This window comes from Megascapheus bottae, chromosome 9 (genome assembly GCF_031878675.1).
Source record: "Megascapheus bottae isolate mThoBot1 chromosome 9, mThoBot2.hap1, whole genome shotgun sequence".
Taxonomy (NCBI): Eukaryota; Metazoa; Chordata; class Mammalia; order Rodentia; family Geomyidae; genus Megascapheus; species Megascapheus bottae.
This window is the reverse complement of record NC_143517.1, coordinates 32735920-32759250: the sequence shown is the minus strand read 5'-3', so window position 1 is coordinate 32759250 and position 23331 is coordinate 32735920.

The window sequence follows — 23331 nt, the reverse complement described above, 5'->3', positions numbered from 1 at the left end:
TTGGATCCATTCATATTGTATACAAGTACGCCAGATGCACACAAATGATGTACACTTTACTGAAGAGTAGTAGGGATAGTGTTCAATTTGTAATTGAACACGAGAGCATTGTTCTTAAAATTCAGATATCGACCAAGTTGTTCCTTGTTTTTTTTTTTTTTAATTCTCATTCTCTAAACCAAACTTTTCAGTCTTTGACATCCACCCTCCAGTCTTTCTTGAGGGAGAGGGGAACTCAAAAACTGGAGCAATAAAGGAAAAAATGATCTACTCTCCCCCCCATATGGTGGTAAAGGTCCAGGATTTCTTCAGGTTGGTGATTTTCCATTTTCCAGTGGCTCTACAAGAACAGCAAGGGTAAGCACACCAAACAGAGGACTTAGCAGAAATGAAGAAAAAACATTTTTGATTGGTTTTGTTTTGTTTTTAAATGTATTGCAGAGTGGGTCACAGAGGAATTTTTTAGAACCATCGATGATTAGGTGTACCCTTCCTCTACACCACACACTTCCTGGCTACCTCTCCCTACTAGCCATTAGTTAAAACTCAGAGGAAAGCACATCAGGCCATAATCAAAATCATTATGTACAATCTGCATGCCATCCTTGCATGATGAATTGAACTGATGCAGTATCAAATCTGTTTTTCAAACATTTCCATTCTGATATTTGTACTGCAATTAAAATCTGAGAACCAACCACACACCCTTCTTTAACCTTTTAACACATAGTTTCGTAATATATAGGGAAAAGTACAACTTTTTGTTCATTGATAGTTCAGTGATCAAAAAACCCTACATCCTACCCCCACTTTAAAATTTTAATGCAACCTATTATTCTCAATCTTACCCCTTTGCCCACCTCTCTAGTTTTATTAAACATACCAAGAATGCTCTTAGAACTTTGTGTTTGCTATTACCTCTTGATGCCATTTCTGAAGACAAAATGGCTGACCTAGAGATCAGCTTGACCCTATGCAACTATTAAAATGACACTCCCCAGCCAGAAGTTTGGCCTACTGGTAGAGTGCTTGCCTAGCATGCAGGAAGACCTGGGTTCGATTCCTCGGTACCACATACATAGAAAAAAAAAGCTGGAAGTGGTGCAATGGCTCACCTGGTAGAGCTCTAGCCCTGAGAATGTCCAAGGACAGTACTCAGGCCCTGATTTCAAGCCCAGGACTGGCAAAAAAATAAAAATAAAAATAACATTCCTAATTGCACTAACTTTACCAATGTTGTCTTCACATCATCTTCTAATAGAATTTGTCATCATGCTTCTGCCCATTAGATTTTTTTTCCATTTTGTTGGTAAATGACTCAAGTGTTTAAAACAGTATCTAACACTAGTGAGCACTCAATAAATATTTTTGAATTTCAGCAGCCTCTTAAATAACATTTAGTTCATTGTCACCACAGAAGATCTGTTTAGCCATGTTCTATAATTAACGTGCTTGGCATGTGTTAGCATTACCCTATTATATAAAGTCTGTGGAATTATAAATCTCCCTAGGCAAATATTTTGTCTCCCATGGAAGCATCCTGAATATCTGGGCTAGTAGTCAGAAGATCTGGGCTTTAATCTTGTTTGTGAACTAAATACATAATGTAGGGCAAGTTATTTTGCCAGAGAACCTGTTCTAAAAAACAATTGATATAAAAGACTCTTTTCTTTATTACAGAATTTTATGATCATTTATAATATTAAGATAAAATGTCAATTTTGTGTGCTCTATGCAGTTGAAATATACACCTCTGTCTATATTTCAAGTTGAATTGGTTACAGTAGTTAAGGATTTTACATTGTCTCCATTTTAGTCCTTGTTCTGCCTCTTACTTTGAGTGTCAGCAAGGTTTATGTATCTCAGCTTCAGATTCTTTGTCTATAATGAATATAATTCTAGTACTACCTTCAGTGTTTCTATATTTATTATGATGATAAATTAGATAAACCTGCAAAAAATGTATCAGGTGTTAGTAGTTACTACCAGCTTTTGTGAAATGCTAACCTTTAAAGTATTTTCTGTCATAAAGGTGGTAAATCAGTCAAGACATTTCACTAAATGAGGAAAATATTACAAAGGAGTCAACGCCTATTATTTGCATTTTGGTAGAGACTTGAGACAGATAGGAAAACTACAGATGTACCCTGATTAGAGGCTGTTGGAATGGGGAAGCTGTGGACAGGCTAACAAAGCAAGGATTGGTCACTAGGTTTTTCTACCTCTGAGCTAAGGAGGAAGTGGGGAGAAAAGTAAATAGGGAAGTTGTCCCTTACTAGTCTGGCCTTTACTGACTGATTATTAGAAAAGTTAATGTTTAGCTTTGTGGATTGTCACTATCAATAGGAATCTAGCTTTCAGCAAGTCTGATTTATATCAGGCTTACCTTCTGAACTGTGTATTATAAATAAAGGGGTTACTATTCTGGGCACGCTGTTAATTAGGTGGTTAACTAAAGTTCTTTTGTTATTTGAGGTCTAACATTTGTTCATTTGTGCATTCAACTTCTTGATTTCATAGGAATGAATTTTTATGTCTTTTGTAGAATTAGACTTTTTACTATCTCAAAAGAACATGTAGTTTAATTGGTTCAATTAATTAATTTACATGGTTGTGTTCATCTTAGAGTTTAAAACAAATGCTAATTTAGTGCCACAGTAATATTCTTATTTAGATAAAGAAATTTCTCACTAGAGAAAAAGTTAATAGTGTTGGGGTTTAAAATTTTTTTTTTACATATAGCTTTGTTGTTGGTGTTATAAAGCCTATCTAATCAATGTCTAGCAAAGTACATTACTTTTCCTTAATTCCTTTAATCTGCAAAATTAAGTTTAGAATAAGTGCAATTGTAGACACCTTTTCTAGCTAATTCTTTTCCATAATTATTTGTCCATAATCCAGGGAAAATATTAAAATGCATGACAAAGAATTTTTGGTAAGGAACCCATTTCTCACAGTTTAGTCTGAAAGCTTCAGATTTGAGAATTATGTTACCAAATAAAATCATTACATGAATGCAGATATTGTTTTCCTTTTAAGTATATTTTAATTCACTATTCTTAACATTATTTTCTTTTAGTTTTAACACTAATATTCCCAATCAATAAAATAATTTTAAGACAGTAGTCCTTTTGTATTGCTAGCATATTTATTCATTTGTTACTTTGCTTCTTAGTGTTAAGTTTCTATAAGTATTCAACAAGAGGAGACAAATAGGGATATGGTGAAGGGGGTAAATTTCTTCTATGTACACTGTATATTTGTACGGAAGAACTATAATGAAGTTCCTTCATATTGCAAATGTAATTCAAAATTAAGATAATAAGAAGGAGGTGTTCAGGGAATCAGTAACTATTTATTTAGTAGTCTCTTTTTGGACATTCCTGCTATGTTCAATTTCTTTATCTTCCTGTAGAAGATGAAGAAAGCCTTGCAATACTAACTACACCAGAGATAATCATTTGGAAAGAAATTTGAGTTCATAGTTATGTCAATTTCTCCTAATATGTTTCCATGGTGAAAGAATTGTTCACTTGACACTCAGGCCATTTAAAATTACTGTTTTAAAATAAGGCGACTTGTGTGTATGTAATAGTGTTACCAGCTATATAGTATTAGAATAACTATTCGCCTATGTTCTCAATCTGAAGAGATTTTCAAAATAAATTCCAAATATAGTATCTTTAGTCAGAAGTATAAATATTTTCTTTATATATATATATATATATATATATATATATATATTGAGATTGTGTCTTACAAGATAGGCTGCTTCTGATTGGACGTCCTGCTGCTGCAGCACCTCTCCAGTGCTGGCATTACAGGCATGTGCCACAAATGCCCAATTATTTCTTTTTTATTAGCTTCTCAATCATCATCTGGAAAGAAAACATTCTTGAGTAACATCATTAAAAACAGCTCTGATAAAGCCCAGTCAGTACTTTGTATCATATGATTATTTCTTAAATTTTACTTTAGAGTATGTGCTGGCCTTCTCATAGTTGACATAGCTATCTAATTGTCTATAGATCCCTTGCTATAACTGTAATGTTTTGTATGGATATCTATTGCAGGGGTAAGAATTTTCTTTCTGCCAAGGGGCGATTGGGTATCTATAATGCTATTGCAAGCCACACAAAATTATTGATAAAGTCCTATGACAGCCAACAAGAAGAATTACCATATGCCTAGTCTATGCCAAAAGATTTTGTGAAATTTACACAACCCAAGGGCTGGGTATTTCCACCCCTGTTATGATTGTCATGGAATGTGATTATATGCATTTTATATTAACTTATGAACCATAGGAGAAATCAGTGAAAATTTACAATACGTATGTTCGAAATGTGATGTGATAGTAATGGTCAGTTGGTAGAGTGCTAGCTAATGAGTGAAAGCAACAGGTACTGAGTTCTAGTTCCAGGTTCCAATACCCACCCCACAGAAAAGAAAGAGAGAGAGAGAGAGGGAGGGGGGGAGGGAGAGAGGGAGGGAGGAAGGAAGAGGCTGTCTTCCTCCATTCTGTTTTTTGGCTTCCTTATCAAAGATTAGGTGGCCATAGGTCTGCGGATTGATTTCTGGGTCTTCAGTTCTATTCCATTGGTCCTCAGGCGTGTTCTTGTGATAGTACCAAACTGTGTCGATCACTATAGTTCTGTAATAGAGTCTAAAGTTTGGTATTGATATTCCTCCAGAGCTGTTCTTTCTGCTAAGGATTTTTTTTTTGCTATACAGGGTCTTTTAATATTACAGATGAAATTTTGGATTGCTTCTTCTATTTCCTTAAAGAATGACATTGGGCTAGTGATGGGTATTGCACTGAATTTGTAGCCCTTGGTAGGGTTGCCATTTTCACAATGTTAATTCTTCCGATCCAGGGATATGGGAAGTTTTTCCATTTCCTCAGTTCTGCTTTAATTTCCTTTTTCAGGGTTTTAAAGTTTTCATCATAAAGGTCCTTTATATTCTTAGTTAAGTTAATTCCTAGGCACTTTGTTTTCTTTGAGGCTCTTGCCAGATGAGTTGCTTTCCTGATTTCTGCCTCACTTTTCTCATTGTTAGCATACAGGAAAGCAGTTGCCAAAGTTTTGAATCAGCTCATGCAACTTGGGAGTGGAGTCTATAGAGTTCTTTAAATACAGAATCATGTCATCTGCAAAGAGGGAAAGTTTCACTTCCTCTTTCCCTATTTGGATCCCCTTTATGCTTGCTTCTTGCCTTATTGTTCTGGATAGGAATTCTAATACTATATTAAAGAGGAGTGGAGAGAGTGGGCATCTTTGCTTGTTCCTGATTTTAGAGGAAACGGCTTTAGCTTTTGGGCATTAAGTATAATTCTAGCTGTAGGTTTGTCATACCTAGCCTTTATTATACTGAGGAATGTTCCATGGATTCCTATTTTCTCTGGAATTTTTAGCATAAAGGGGTGTTTGATCTTTTCAAATGCCTTGCCTGCATCTATTGAGATAATGATGTGATTCTTGTGTATATTGAACCAGATTCAGAATCCTGTTTGATCATAGTGTATAATTTTTTTGATGAGTTGCTGAAGATGGTTGCCCAGTATTTTGTTGAGAACTTTTGCATCACTATTCATCCTCAACAAAGGGTGCTGGGAGAATTGGTTAAGCACCTGCAGAAAAATAAAGTTGGATCCTACAATGTCACCCTGCACCAGGATTAACTCCAAATGGATCAAAGACCTTGAGGTAAAAGCAGATACACTGAAAACTTTACAAGAAGGAATAAGAGATACACTAGGTCTCCTTGGCACAGGTCAGAACTTTCTTAATGAAGACCTAGAAACACAACAAATTAATGAAAGCTTGGATAAATGGTATTGCATTAAACTGCAGAGCTTTTGTATAGCAAAGGACATAGCTAGCAAGTTAAATAGAAAGCCCACAGAGTGGGAGAAGATCTTCACTAGCTATACAACCAACAAAAGCCTCATATCTAAAATATATCTACAGCTCAAAAAATTGAATCCCTGGACTGCGAGTTTGGCCTAGTGGTAGAGTGCTTGCCGAGCATACATGAAGACCCAGGTTTGATTCCTTGGTACCACATACATAGAAAAAAGCCAAAAGTAGTGCTGAGGCCCAAGTGGCAGAGCTCTAGCCTTGAGAAAGTCCAAGGACAGTGCTCAGGCCCTGAGCCCAACCAGGACTGGCAAAATAGAAAAAAAAATTAAATCCCTCCACAACAAATCTTCAAAGAAACAGCCACCCCCATTAAAAGATGGGCTAAAGACTTAAAGAGAGACTTCTCTCAAGAAGAAATAAGAATGGCCTATAGACACATGAAGAAATGCTTGACACCTTCTGCAAATCAAAACAACTCTTGAGAGTCAACCTCACTCCAGTTAGAATGGCCATGATCAAGAAATCTAATAACAACAGATGCTGGAGGGGATGTGACCAGGAAGGATCACTACTACACTGTTGGTGGGCATGTAAACTTGTTCAACCACTATGGAAAACAGTATGACAGTTCCTCAAAAGACTAAACATAGAGCGCCCCTATGGCCCAGCAATCCCACTCCTTGGCCTTTACCCAAATGTGCCAAAACAAAGACATATTAAAGCCACTAGCACAACAACGTTCACTGCAGCATTTTTTTTTTTGCCATAGCAAAGATACAGAACCAACCCAGAAGCACCACAGTAGATGGTTTGATCAAGAAGATATGATGTTGAAAGGGTATCAATGTATGAGAAGTAATGCATCTTCTATCTGGTGAATATAATGTAACCCTTCTATTAATTACAATAAAATATATGAAAAAAAGATGTGTTTATACACAATGGAATTCTATGCTGCCATCAGAAAGAATGACATTGCCCCATTTGTAAGGAAATGGCAAGACTTGGAAAAACATATTAAGTGAAGTAAGCCAGACTCAAAGGGATATAGGCTCAATGGTTTCCCTCATTTGTAATAATCAGTACACATCTAGGACTCTCTTAGCAGAGGTTTACAATAGCTCAAAACCTACATAAATAAGATCACATAGAATGAGACTAAATGAAAGGATCTCTAGGATATGGAAACAAGAGCTTTATCTTGCATGATTGTTGTTCTTAATATACTGTGTTATTTCTTTTCTCTTTTGTTGTCCTTTGGTTAATCTCATATTGTTACAGTATTTGACTTTGTTACCTGGTATATATTATATATGTTTATTTGTTTACTGGAAATAGGAAAGGGAGGGGGGAAAAGAAGATGATTGGGAGGGGGTGGAGGGAGGGAAATGGGGACAAAAACATGAGAAGGGGTATCAATGTGTGAGAAATAATAAGCTTACTATCTGGTTTTGTAGCTGTAGCCCCTCTATACATTAACCAAACAATAAAAAATAAATTACATTAAGAAAGAAAGGAAGGAAGAAAGAAAGAAAGGAAGAAAGGAAGAAAGAAAGAAAGAAAGAAAAAAAGAAAGAAAGGAAAAGAAAAGAAGCATTCTGGGTACAAATTTGAGAGTTGAGGATAAACTTCCAAAATTCAAGAAAAGCATAGCCAGCTTTCCATGTACAATTTCATGGGTAAATATTAATACTAGTCTTTAAAAAAAAACCTATGTATAGAAGACTTAAATCGTAGAGTTAATACAAAACACCCTAGCTTTAGATAAGCTATTAGAGGTCTGAGCTTTGTCCTATGTCTTTTAATTCATTAGTATATATTTTTCTTTTTTTTTTTTTTTTTGCCAGTCCTGGGCTTGAGCTCAGGGCCTGAGCACTGTCCTTGGGTTTTCTCAAGGCTAGAGCTCGACCACTTGAGCCTCAGCACCACTTCCGGCTTTTTTCTATGTATGTGGTACCGAGGAATCAAACCCAGGTCTTCATGCATGCTAGGCAAGCACTTTAACCACTAGGCCAAACTCCCGGCCCCCAGTATATATTTTTCTTACAAATGTTCACTGGAAGATTTGCAAATCTTCCTGATCTTAAAATACTTGCTTATCTTTTTCATTATGACACATATTTATTTATTATTTATTGAAAAATATCCTTAATACTGTGATGGTCCCTTTTTTCTAGTTCTTGAGATATAAATTCTCCTGTTTGTTGGGTTTGTTAATGCTTTCTTACAGTGACTCATTTCCTCAAAAAAATTATAATCCTTAACTGCAAATTCATCACTAGCAGGAGGTTGGTTTGGAAATGTGTGCTGTGTATTTAGGATTTAAAATCTTAACCAGTTTCACATTTGCTTCTGCCTAGACAATTATTTTGCCATCTCTGGGGAAGTTGTAATGCAAATATCTCAGTTTAGGATCATTTGAGCTATGCAGATAGAATGAATTCTGATTCCATTTCAAGAGCCCAGATAGAAGACAATTATTCTTGTTTCCTAGGCAGAACTTTGTCCATTTCATGGAATGATAAGCCCCCTATTTCACTTGCTCCTTTTTTTAAAAAAAGAATAATTAGGCCCTTTTGCTAGGACATTCTTTGTCCACATTTAGTAGTATCCAGACCTCCTACTACAAAGCATGATATTTGATTTTAAAAGGTCCAGTAATTCGGAGGCTATTATATTGCTATAGTTTATTACCAAAATCAGGGGACTTTGGAAGCTGAAAAGGCAACTTATCATTAATTACTCGGGAGTAGCAAGTTCACTGAAGATCCTATTATGTCAGCGATTTCAACCTTCATCCTTCCTCATTAATTTTTCTGTTCCTTTATTTCTGTGTCTAGAAATTCTATCAGTTTCTACTTTGACGGAAAGGATTTCTCAATATTACACTGTCATGTCAAAAAACAGGGGTCTTTCTCATTATCTCTTGCTGATTTGTTACTTTAAAAGTGTTGAGATTTCTTTAATGTACAAACATCTTTAAGTCATTATTCCAATGCTTCTTTAAGTTCTTAAATTGGGTTTGTTAATTATTTCCTTATCATTATAATTTCACTTATGGCAAATAAAGAATTTTGTATTTCTTTTTACCTTGAGACAATTGACTAAGTGTTGTCTGATATTACGTAGTTTCTAAAGTTTTATCATGCCTGGGCAGTTCCCATGAAGGCAAGTCACAACAATGTAAAATAATTCTTTTCTATTTGAACTTTAATTCACTTCTGATAGGCACAATACATTTTGTTATTGCACGGTGTCTAATTATAGCTATTAAAACTACTTTGGTATATACAACTGATTTTTGTTATTCAAAATCAAGATTTGATTGTATAAAATGTAGAACCAACAGAAGTGTAGAAAATTATTGAGTCTCTAGAAAACTGACTGGAAATGACATTGACACAGAATAAAGTACCTGCTTTTAAATCTGACTTAATTCTTGGTGGGCATTCCAGTTTTGGCCTACAATAGAAACCTACTGCCAGAATTAGAACACAAAGTGGGCAATATGAACAAGTCAGGCAGAATGAATGTGTTAAATATATATATATACATATATATATATATATATATATATATATATATATATATATATATATATATAGCACAGCCACAAATTAACTTAGACCAAGTGGGTTATGATCCTCAGAAAAGGAATTAAAACCTATTGGTGCTAATTCATTGTCTTACACCTTTATTGTCGATTCCTTTATACAAAGACCCTGTCCTTCTATTATGGTTGCTCCTTAGGCTGCCACAGCTAGACATAACACTGAAGAAACAAAAGTCAGTACTAAATTTCTTTACGTGTATCTTGCCTTCATGGGAACTTTCTGGTGACTACCCTTCCTCACTCCTCCACATTTTTTGCTTACAAACTTGTCCTGGTGACCATGTGCCTCTGCCTGTTTTGTATTGCTATCTGGCCTTGTGCAAAGCAAAGCATCTTGATAGGCTTTGTTCAATAAGGAATTTTCCTTTTCCTTTTTTTAAAATATTTTTAGCACTGAAGAATAGTTTATAAACTCCCTGCTTCATTTAAGTGATACATTTCTTGGCTTCTTCTTTGGAGATATACAGTAGAGCAAACACTTGGAGTAAAGTAGAACTAAAATGCATTTATCTTGTTGACAGAAGAAAAAATGTTTGCTCTTTTATCCTTTGATCACTTGAAAAAGTGTCACACTTCTCACAATGTCAAGATAATCACCACTTCTTGGTTTTTGAAAATATGCTCATCTGGAGCTGTAACATTTCATGCAAACACATAGAAATTACTTAGCAACACTCTTGAGCTCCTTGTTTGTCTTAAGCACATCCTCTGAGTAATTCTAATAACTAGAACTGTTCACTTCCCTGTTTTGACCTCCTGCACAGGTTACAATTTCTTGAAAGTACATCGGTTCATCTACTTCTGAACACATATTCCCCATATAGTTTATCTCAGTGCCTGTTGGACTTTCTAGCCTAAATCTAATTGTAGAAAATGTACCCACCAAGGATCTAAATGTTAAGTATACAACTGTTAACAAAAACCATCAGGTTACTCACATTACATACCTCAACTACTAGTAATTAAAACAGTACATCAAGCTATTTCTTTCTTTTTTAAAAATTTTATTTTATTATCAGGTGATTATAGAGGGGTTACAGTTATACTCATAAGGCGCTAACTACATTACTCTGATATTAGAGTTGAGACTACGTGAATAAAAATTTAAAATCTGAATGTACTGGTCTTTGTATAGATATGTTTTATTTTACTTGAGGAAATAGTAATAAAATTGTTGCACCATAAGGCAAGAACAGACTTTCCTTGGTAAGACACATTCAACCTCTTTTTCAAAGTGACATTTTCATTTTGTATCCCAATATGCAATGCATGAGAGTTTTGGTTGCTCATTTTCCTCATCAACACTTAGTGTTGTCAGTCTTTTACATTTTAGACACCTGATACTATGTAGTGTTATATTATTGTGTTTTAAGGCTTTTCATGATACTGTTGAGTGCCATTTTGTCTACTTACAATTATTATCTTCTTTAGTTAAGTACTTCTTCAAATAATCATTGAATTATAAGAGTTATTTCCTTTTAAGTTCTGAATATAACTTTTTATCAGAATGGGTTATCTATATAAAGGTCCATTAAACTCCTTATTATTCGCTGATACAATAAAGATAGAACACATTTGTACAGTCATGATAACAGTTCTTGAAACTAACTCTGAGAACCATACCTCCAAATATAAAAACCATTAATAATTGTGTTCATTCCTTTATATATTAAATTTTACCTATATGAATTCATAAACAGTATGAGCATATATATGTTTATTCTTTAAAATTCTTCTTTCATTAAATATTCCTTTAAAACAATTTTGTTTCCTAATAGTGCACATGAATTTTTTATTTTAACATATGACTACCTTCTTGTTGAACATGAGGTATAAAGCATAGAATTTAGTAACTTAAATATTTAAATAAAATGAAATTCCATTCTACACTTGTGTGAGTTACACTTGTGTGAGTTTAATCAATTTAGAGATTAAAATACATCAGCAATGAAGTCTTTTTGTATCAAAACCTGTTTTCCGTGGAGAAAGCTAGCAGGACTTATTTCTTTGACAGCTTTGTTCTCTCCAAATATGGCCATGGTCTAGCAGAACGTTTTCAGAAAAATGTACTGAATGCCACACATTCACATTTCATTAGACATTAGGTTGGTTACTGTTCTAATCAGGGAGTACATGTAAGGTAAACGGCTTCTTCTTAGAACAACAACTTATCTAGAATCAAGCAACTTGAAATAATTTAAAGAACTTCAGAGTGAAGTGTTACTTTACTTTTTACAGAAGATATATTAAGAAAAGCTGATTTGAAAAATGTGAATTATAGAAACATCAGATGGAAAAAATGAGAAAGTATTAAAGAACCATATTTGCAACTTGTAGGGGTTTTAGAACCGATTTTCCATTACTATGTAGGGCCAAACTATATAGTCCAGAACATAACAGGAGGAAGTAAAGTAATTTACTCAAGATCACATAACTCATAGATGCTTAAATGAAGACACTAACCAAGGTCTTGACACTAAAAGCATTGATTGTTGTTCTACACAGTCATATATGGCAATTTTCTCCTCATGACTCCTATTTTAGAAAGTCGATTATGAGAAATAATAACGTATAAAACAAATCTAGGGTGTTTTAAGTAGCAGGCTTTTCAGTTTTGAGATGACCTTTGAAAAATGACATGTCTGGGCCAAGTGGGTAGCCTAGTGGTAGAGTGCTGCCCTAGCATGCATGAAACCCTGGGTTTGATTCCTCAGTACCTACTACACACAGAGAAAAAGCCAGAAGTGGTGCTGTGGCTCAGGGGGACAGAGGACTAGCCTTGAGCATGAAGTGTCTAAGGACAGTGCCCAGGCCCTGAGTTTAGGCTCTAGGACTGGCCAAAAGCAAAAAAAGAAAGAAAATGCTATGTCAATGTTTTTACTACTAGTGAACTCACTGTGTTGTCTTTTTATTTTTCTGCCTTTTGGAGTGTATATTTTAGGATAAGTCTGGGCAGATGAGCATTGAACTGGACATCTCTTACAAAATGGACATCCCTTACAGTAGAGTTCTGGCCTAAGGTGGACTTCAAAAAATGACTGAGTTGTTGGACTAGACGTTTAGTTATGTTTTTGATTCACAATCTTCCTCTCTGCTTTTGCTTGTTTTTATTTCAGTTGTTTGAAGTCGGTGACTGCTATTACATCTTCCTGGCAATTTCATCTGCACTGTTAGGATAAGGCTTTTGCCATGGATAAGGCTAAATGATGTGGTAGATTGTGAAAGAAAGAAAGGAAGGAGGAATAGAAGAAATACGTCCCCATAAAAAGTAATGTCACACCAGTAAAGATGCAATGAGTATTCCTTTAAATGTTACTGAAAGCAGACCACTGGTGGCTCACACCTGTAATCGTAGCTACTCAGGTTAGGGTCTGAGGATTATGGCTCAAAGCCAGCTGAGACGGAAAAGTCTATGAGATATTTATCTCTAATTAACCACTAAAAAGACAGAAGTGCAGCTGTGGCTCAAGTGGTAGAGCACTACCCTTGATCTTACAAAGCTGGAAGACAGTGTGTAGGCCCCTAGGAAGCATGTGTGCAAATGCACACACACACACACACACACACACACACACACACACACAGCCTGTTTACAGTAATACCGTGTTGGAGATTGGCGATTTATTCTAAGAGGCTATGCTGGAGTAGAAAACGCAAATACCAATGAAGTATGCAAAGCTAACTACTGTAGAACTGCACCAAGGCAACACAACAAACAAAAAAGAGAGTTAAAGATTTAACTAAGATTAAAGGGAGCCAAGTGAGTTATTAAGCAGAGGTTACTGAAACCAAGACACTGGAGCACAGAGACTTGGCAGGCACAATTAAATTGGAATCAGTAGGCAAGAGATGAATGGGATTTCCAGTAAATAATTTATTTTCCAGAATCTAGATACATGTGTAGACTCTGGAAACTGACTCATGGATATTTATCTTTCTTTCATGAGTGACCAGGGGCATAGCACTGGGGAAATTATCTTTATATAAAGTGCTCAGATAGCAGTAGAAATCTAATAAGAAATTTAATTAGATAAGTATTTTATCTTTTATGTATATCACATTTGAACAGATTTCTATTAAAGTATATGCCTAAAAGGCATCTCTGTGATATTTTCTCATATCAACCTGTCTGAGAAATATTATTTTGAAAGCAATAACCATCTGATGTTTATTACTTTTTGGTAAAAATATTTTTTATGTAATCTGGGAGGTGTGTCACCTTTAATTGTAGCAGTCAGAAGGCTGAGACAGGAAGATTTCAAATTCAAGGTCAACTTGATTCTGTAGTGAGTTCCAGATTAGTCTATTTAAAAATAATTCTATTGAAACAGTTGGAAGTTTTCCAGTCCTACTGAATGAAATTCGTGTTTCTTGGCCTACTTTGCACTGAAACTTAACCTTCTTAGATGTTACCATATTGAACAATTTAACCTATCGCACATTTGTATGTACTATAGACATGTTGGTTTAAAAAATATGGCAAAAATATGACATAAAATCTGCAACTTGCTTTTTAAATTTAATGATAGTTATCACAGATATCCTTCTACTACTTATATGTTTACTTCATTATTTTAGAATCTGAATTTTATGCTGTTGAAAGATAATGTACCATAACTTATTTAATCAATCCTCAATTGTTTGTCTGTGAATTTTCTGATTATTGGTGATTTCAAAAATACTCCTAAGAACATTCTGAGCTGGAAATTGAGGAGTGTAGGTGCATGCCAGCTTCTCAGGAGACAAGATAGTAGGGCTGCCAGCTTGACACAATGAATTCAATACCAGAAACAATCAAGGAATAAGCTAACACACTCCTCTTAACAAGAAAACCCATGTTCTTCAGCATATATATCCCTTACCCATTTAGATGACTATTTCTGTTGGAGCGATACTAAGTATATGAAAGGGTATGGGGATTTTTTTAAACTAGATGATACCTTACATATCATTAAATGATATTAAATCAACATTCGTTTCTGCATTGTGATGTTTTCTGCTTTTTTTTCTGTCTGTAAAGTAAAAATGATAGTTTGCTTTAAATTTCAATTTCTCATTCATAAATAAGGTTATGTACTCTTTTTTTTTTTGCCGGTCCAGAGCACATCCTTGCACTTTCTCATGGCACAGCCATGAGCCACAGCATGATTTCCCACTTTTTCTGTGCATGTGGTACCAAGGAATTTAACCTAGGCCTTTGTGCATGCTAGGAAAGCATGCATCCACTAGGCAATACTCTCTGCCTGGTTATGGACTTTTAAATATGTTTATTGGACATAGAAACTTATGTTCTCAGAATTGCTTAGACATATATATGGCTATAGATTAAGCTTCCAGCAAATGCAAATTTTTGTATGACTTTTGTCTGTTACATTGGAGATAAAACTAGGGCCTCATGCTGGAGATAAAACTAGGGCCTCATGCAGTTACTCTACTAATGAGCTAAGTATGTTCCCAAAAGTTATTCTGTATCACCATTTATCATGTTCTCCAGAACTTCCAAGTTCTGTTACTGTTACTGTTTTTCATTGTTGTTTGAGATAATGTCTTGCTATAACCTAAGGTAGCCTCCAACCCACAACCCTTTGATTTCCTTCCATCATGTGTGGTGGTATTAGAGGCATGTTTTATTATGCCTGGTTCTGGCTTCATTGCCAGGCACTGGTGGCTCACAACTGTAATCCTAGCTACTAAGGAGGATAAGATCTGAGTATCACAGTTCAAAGACAGCCCAGGAAGAAAAGGTCCATGAGGCTTTTTGTTGGTGGTGGTGATGGTCATGGAACTTGAACTCTGGGCCTGAGCTTTGTCTTTGAGCTCTTCAGCTCAAGGTTACTGACCTACTCTTTGAGCCACAGCTCCACTTCCAGTTTTCTGGTGATTAATTGGAGATAAGAGTCTCACAGACATTTGTGCCCAAGCTGGTTTTGAACCACCATCCTCCGATCTCAGCCTCCTGAGTAGCTAGGATTATAGGTGAGAGCCACCTTACTTGGCTTCCATGAGTCTCTTACTTTCAATTAACCACCAGACAATCAGAAGTGGTGCTGTGGCTCAAGTGCTATAGCTCTAGCCTTGAGCTGAAGGGCTTGGAGACAACACCCAGGCCCAGAGTACAAGTCCCATGACTGACAAAATAATAATAATAATAATAATAATAATAATAATAATAATAATAATAATAAAGGTAAGTCTATTTGATGCTCTTCTTTAAATAACTATTAAAAAGACTATTATAAATGTTAAAATAGCTAAAATGTTAAATATTAGTATAGTAGTATTATATTCTAAATTACTGTCACAGCAATAAGAAGTATATTATTATCAACAGATATTTATTGAATACTTTTTTGGACAAGGTGAAAGGTCTGTGAACATTAGCCCTTAAATACTTTTTCATAAATGTTAATGTTTTTATAACACTTATATTGTAACTGCTCAGTATTTTGCTTCTTCTTTTCTTTTTTTTTTGTTCTTTGTGACAAATTTTACTATTGAGTTTAAGTTTCAAATTCACCATCCTCCTGCCTCAGCCTTCTGTCTACTGAGATTACAGGCATATAAGCCCTACATTCCTCTGACTATCATCTTTAAGATATTCTGTACTTAGTGTGAGAAGTAATGCACCTACTACCTGACGAATGTAACTGTAACCTCTCTATACATTATCCAGACAATTAAAAAATGATATTTTGTACTTAACACAAATTTAATAGATTTGTTATAAGATTTTAACTGGATACCATCTCACATTGCTGGCTTGTAAACTGATATAATATCTTTAAAAAATAAATTAGTGGGGCTGGGAGTTTGACCTAGTGGTAGAGTGTTTGTCTAGCATGCACAAAGAGCAGGGTTCGATTCCTTGCTACCACATACACAGAAAAATCTGGAAGTGATGCTGTGGCTCAAGTGGCAGAGCTCTAGCCTTGAGAAAACCCAAATTATCAAGCTGGGTACTGGTGGCTCATGGCTGTCATCCTAGCTATTCAAGCTGAGATCTAAGTATCACTGTTTGAATCCAGCCCATACAGGATAGTTCATGAGACTCTCATCTCTAATCAACCAGAAAAGAAAAACTAATTTTAAAAGCCAGAAGTGGAGCTGTGGCTTAGGTAGGAGAGTGCCACGTCTTGAACAAAAAAGAGAAGGGATAGTACCTAGGCCCTGAGTTTAAGCTTCAGTGCCAACATAAACAAATTTTAAAAAATAGAATATGATAAGCTTTTGTAACTTAAAAAATCTGTGCAGGTTACAAGACTACTATCTCTGTCACTATAAAATGAGTGGAAAGAAGATCAAAAGAAGATTATATAAATGTACTTAATACAAGTTTCCTGTGGCAATGAAATCTTCATAAAGAAAGGAAGTCCCAAGGATGCAGATAGAGTCAGTTACTTTTATACCAAGTTGGGCAAAGAAAAGTAAGTTGTAAAGACGAGCAACTCAATTATGTGCAGAGGTTTAAAGATAGGGGTAATTTTGTGGAATGATTTCAGAATAAAATCCTCTTGGCCTTGACTTGTCCTTGAAGATAAGGATGTTGTGTCTTTCACATGAGAATCCATATTTTTCCTTTGAAGCAGCATCAAGAAGGTCAGGGTGAACTTTTGCACCTGTGGTTTTTCAAGTGCCTTATGCAATAGGCAGATTACTGTATTTTTTAATCTTTCAACCTTCAGAAGTAACTTCATTTTATTTGTCACTAAGGAAGAAAGGAAACTACCACAATGATTACTGACCATTTAAAACAATTTCTAGTACTTTTTTGAATTTGAATTAGTATAGATTTTCTTCAGATAGGGATTTTTATTCTTTGTACTTCCAGTGGATATATGAAAAGCAAAATACAAACATTTTTATACTGAGAATCCAACTCTGTAGCTTTTACTTTTCATGATGGTCATGTTTTCCTTTTTAAAATTTTTTTGTCAGTCATGGGGCTTCAGCTCATGGCCTTGGGTGCTGTTTTCAGATCTCAGTGTCCTGAGTAGCGAAGAGTACAGGCATAAGCCACCAGTGCTTGACCCATGTTTTTCTTTTTGTTTTTCTCGGTCCTAGGGCTTGAACACAGGCCCTGAACACTGTCCTTGGGCTTTTGCAATGCAAGAGCTCTACCACTTGAGCCATAGGACCATTTCCAGCTTTTTTCTATGTATGTGGTACCGAGGAATTGAACCCAGGTCTTCGTGCATGCTAGGCAAGCACTCTACCACTAGGCCAAACTCCAGGCCCCCATTTTTTTTTCTTTGCTTTTTTTTTTAAAACAATTCAGTTTCTTTTATTGTGTTATTTTCTTCACCTAAAGACTGCTTTAAACCCATTATACTTACACAAGTTTTTAAAAGGTGAAAAATTGCCCTTTGGTTAATCTCATATTGTTACAGTATCTGACTTTGTTACCTGGGATGTATTGTTTATACGTTTATTTGAAATAGGAAAGGGACGGGGGGATGATTGGGAGGGGTGGGGAAGAAAAATGGGGACAAAAACTTGAGAAGGGGCATCAATGTGTGAGAAGTAATGCACCTACTATCTGTTGAATATAACTGTAACTCATTTATACATTACAATTAAAAAGAAAACTGTGAAAAAAAAATCATTACAGGCCAGGAGTGTGGCCTAGTGGTAGAACGCTTGCTTAGCATGCATAAAGCCCTGTCTTCGAATCCTCGGTACCACATCCACAGAAAACACTGGCAGTGAAGCTGTGGCTCAAGTGGCAAAGTGCTATCCCTGAGCAAAAAGTGTCCAAGGACAGTGGCCAAGCCCTGAGTTCAAGCCCCAGGACTGGCAAAAAAAAAAAAAGCATTCCATGTGCGGGGAGTTTGGCCTAGTGGTAGAATGCTTGCCTAGCATGCACGAAGACCGGGGTTTGATTCCTCCATCCCTCATACATAGGAAAAAAAAAAAAAGCTGGAAGTGGTGCTGAGGCTCAAGTGGTAGAGCTCTCGCCTTGAGAAAGTCCAAGGACAGTGCTTAGGCCCTGAGCTCAAGCCCAGAACTGGCAAAAAAAAAAAAAAAGAATCATTCCAACAGGTATCAGTGGAAAATTTTCACAATACAATAAAGATATTTCTTCTTCAAGTGACTGAGATTTGGAGGTTACAGTACTTGCCTTGCTGTGACCAGGTGAACCTTGAGTTCACATAGTTACTTCTTGAGAGATAGTTGTTTCTGAGTCCCTGAATTATCTGTCATGGATTCTAGGTTGTGTTCCAATTCCAGAGATTTTAAAATATTTCTAAAAATGTGTATCATAGAAGATGAACTGAGGCTTACAATAATGAGAAAAGTTAAATGACACATACTGTGTGTTTGTGTGTGTGTGTGTGTGTGTGTGTGTGTGTGTGTGTGTGTACTGGGGTTTTTAATTGAGGGACAGGATTCTGTCTCTTACCTTTTATTCTCAGGCTTGGTGTTCTGCTACTCATGGCCCAGTGCCACTTCTGACTTTTTAGTGGCTAATTGGGGATAAAAGTCTTATGAACTTGCCTGCCTGAAATGTCTTTGAACCAGGACTCTCAAATCTCAAGCCTACTGAGGAGCTAGGATTACAGCCATCAAGGTCTGCTTCATGTATAAGCTTTTGGTCTTCTTGTTAGTACTAAGCCAGTACCTAGAAATCATCCCTGAATAAATAGCAATAAATGTAAAAAATTCCATAAACAAAAAGCTTCACAACATGTATTTTAATCATAAAAATTAAAATATGATCTCCTGTCTACAAAGCATCATAAACTCTCACCCAATGCAAACAGGTATAAGGTAGGATTTCAGTTATATGAAGATAAAATGGTAAATACGTTTGGAAATATGATATGATATGAATAAAATGCAAACAATTATACAAATGTCATTGTTAGTGCTGGGAGTGTTTGGGGGTTTAATTTTGCTGTTTCCTTTTAGTAAAGAGCAAAAATAAATCGAATTTGAATTTTGTTTAAATTTTTTTGTGTTTTCTACATGTGTGTGTTGCTTTATTGTTGATTCAACATTTTATTGCCTTATTAATGAAAACCACATGTTGAACAAAATAGTTTTGATTATTCAGCTTTTCCACTATTATCACATGCTGTGACCATTTTAGTGATTTTGAAACCCAGCAGATAGAAAATATTTGTCAGAATGTTAAATATGTTTATTCTTGACTCTGGAGTATAAATTCTGGGTTTTTTTTTCAGCTACAAAATTTCAGTAGCCTTCTTTCATTCCTTCTTATCTCACTCCATCCTTCCTCTCTCCCCTTTCCTCATTCCCTTGTCTCCTTCCCCTTGCCCCTCTCCTTTCCTTGCTTCCCTCTTTGCAATGTCTTTTTAAATAACATATATTTCTTGGAACTGAACTTTTCAAGAAGAAATGTAGCCCTCTCTTTGGGTCTCTGTGGTAGTTGTGAATTAAATCTCTCCTATATTACCTTGATGCCTGTTGAAATAGTCTTGAGTAAAGACTTGTCTGTTAACTTCATCCAGTATAATTTTTCTTTGACTCTGTTAGTATAGTCAATTCTATGTCACTTTAAAGCCATATAAATTTGTTAATACTTCAAAAAAATATGTTTATTCTATTCCAAGATCACTATCTGACTACAATGAATATAACATTTCAGGCTGAAAACATTACTGGAAATTAATTCAGCTGCCGTTTTAGTTCTAAGCATTTTTTCCTCCATCTCCTCAGTGATCTAGAATTAGCAGGGCATGTTATCACTAAAATGCCACCTGCTTGCTTTTAGAAATGCATGAAGGATACAGACTTATCCAAAATAGATTTTGCCTTTAATTTTCCCCGAAATTTTCAATTGCTAAGTTCTAGTCATTTCTCTGGAGTCATTAGCTTTCCTATGTATACCCCCAAATGACATTTTGTAGATAAAGTATGTTTCTGACAACTCTGATTTTAAATCTGTTCTTTTATTCACATAAATGTATTCATTTTATTTTGTGCTTTGGAAATTCCAAGCACCAAAGACATTAAAAGGAAAGAGAGGCATTGATAGCTCACACTTACAATCCTACTTGAACAGGAGCCTGAGATCTGAGGATCCTGGTTCACAGCCAGCCAGGACAGAAAGTCTCAGACTTTGTATCTCCAAATAACCACCAGAAAACCAAAAGTGGAGCTGTGGCTCAAAGTGGTAGGCGTGTAAGACAATGCTCAGGACTTGAGTTCAAGGCCCATGACTGACAATGTGGCGGTGGTGTGTGTGTGTGTGTGTGTGTGTGTGTGTGTGTGTGTGTGTGTGTGTGTGTGTGTCAGGGAAGGCAAATAGGAAATTTGCTTCAAGATGAAGATATCTAATTACTTTGGGCTTTAGCAGACAAGGTTATATTATGAATTTTCAGAATATTAACCCATGTCAAAAAGTAGATATAGAAACACCCAAAGTTTTTTTTTAAAAAAAACATTCTTCTGTTTTTACTGTTTTGTGTACAATAATGTTGATGCCACACTCTGAAAATAGTATTTTTCACATATATTCAAGTTAGAGTGAGTGTGATGATGAGTTGCATGTGTTTATTAAGATATGGAGTCATCTGACTAAGGTTACCACTTTGGGTTAGCTGATTTCAGGGAGATACTTAAATACTCCCAGTGTTTGATTTCCTCATTCTATAAAGGTCAAAAAGCTGCTTAATGATACATATCTTTCTAGCTTTATCAGTTCATATTCTTTGTTATTCTACCTCTGACCTAGAAATATAATACGGTATAATCTTTCTTGTCTGGCAGATTATCACAATACGCATGCAGTGTTGCTAAAGAAAAACATGCCTCCTGAGTGAGACAAAGGCTTCCACAGTTGTCTTTCGAAGCCATTGGGGATGCTTGGTGTGTTAATTGTGCTTTTCAGGTCTTGCAAAATGAAAACACAAATGGTGACCTGGGCATTGCCTTGACTCCGAGAGCGGCTGTGGGAAGATTTTCATTATTATTTCAAAGCCTGCCACACTGTGTTGCCTTTAAATGTATATAAAGAGGTTATAATCTGCTGGCAACTAAACCTTCTGTATTGAACTTCAAGTGTGAAACCTGTACAGCTTGTCAAGCTTGATCAGTGGAAATATAATTATATTGTCATATTTCCTTTGTAGTAGGTACTGTCTGTATTTATGCATCTGCTCATTTTAGCTTGTCTTTACCTTTGGTACATTTTTTTCAAATGTACCAATGTCAATAGTTTAAATAAGTTAGTGTTGCATAACTTGTGTCTATGGTCAGAGTATCTGAAACACTCTCTTTGTTCCTTAGATAACCCACCTGAAAGTGATATTTTTTCCTATTTCTCTTCCCAGTAGAAAGTATTTTAGGTGGAGGGCAGAGAAAACATTTGGCTTTGCAGTTTTCAAAACTTATTTTAGTTATCTACCCACAGTGGCTTCCTGGTTCACCTGAATCTTCTTTTATTTCAGTCTTATGTACACAGCGGCACCTCCCTAACACATATAACCGAAAAGAAGAGGAAAAAGAAAAGTGAAGGAATACCAGTCGAGAGTGAATAGAGGGCCTGTTTGACTCTGGGTGTTGGCCTTCCAAATCAGCAGAGCCAAGGTTAATTATCTGGAAACGGTGCTGCCAGTATTGGCAGCCTGAATGGAGAGGCCTGGACAAACTTCAGACTGATTATATCAAACACAAAGCCTATTTGGCATTGTCAAATCCCTGAGCAAGCAACAAGTGGGCATTCCATTCCAGGGCGGAACTCGGTGACCTCATAAGCCCTTCCTCAACTGTGAGAAAGTTACATTTAGCTCAGCTGTTAGGAAACAAAGATTTCTACTGTGTGTGAAGTGGAAGTTGGCAAAGATTCCTCTCTTTTGAGGCCTTCTGTTGACTGAGAAAAGCTAAGCATGTTTTAAAAATATGCTTTGTCTGAAATTACATATTTCTATGTACTCAATACACTGAAAATAATTCTTTCATTAAACATTTAATGAGGTCTATGTCAGGAGTTTTGTCTGGCATGAAAGTTCCAATAGTGAATAATCCTAGCTGTCTTCAAGATTACCATTTCAGGGGCCGGGAGTTTGGCCTAGTGATTAAAGTGCTTGCCTAGCATGCACGAAGACCCGGGTTCGATTCCTCGGTACCACATATAGGAAAAAAAGCCAGAAGTGGTGCTGAGCTCAAGTGGTAGAGCTCTAGCCTTGAGAAAGTCCAAGGACAGTGCTCAGGCCCTGAGCTCAAGCCCAGGACTGGCAAAAAAAAAAAAAAAAAAGATTACCATTTCATGGATGTGCACATATGTATTGTAGGTATGGGAGATATTTAGTCTCATCAGTTTAGTAGTGATATCTAGATCCAGTATGCTAAGTGATACAGAGGAAATTTTGCAGGCTGTGATAGTGGATTATGTAGACTTAAGTTATTGAGTCTAAGTTTCTCGTGTATAAAATAAGGATCCAACTGTGTAAACTTAATCTTGCATTAAAATTTGGCTTAGGAAGCGAGGTTCAGTGGCTCACACCTGTAATCTTAGCTACTCAAGAGGCTGAGATCGGAGGATTGCGATTCAAGGCCAGCCTGGGCACTAAAGAACATGAAACTCTTATCTGTAGTTAATCACCAGAAAATGGGAAGTGGGCTGTGGCTCAAGGGATAGGATGGTAGCCTGGAGTTGAAGAACTCAGAGACAATGCTGGGGTCCCGGGGTAGGGTGGTAGCCTTGAGCTGAAATGCTGAGGGACAGCACCCAGAGTTCAAGTCCCATAACGCCCCCCCCATACACACACACACTCTGACTTAGAAGCCTGGTGCCAGTGGCTCATGTTTATAATTTTAGCAACTTGGGGGCTGGGGGACTGAGATCTGAGGATCTTGGTTGAAAGCCAGCCTGGACAGTAAAGTCTGTAA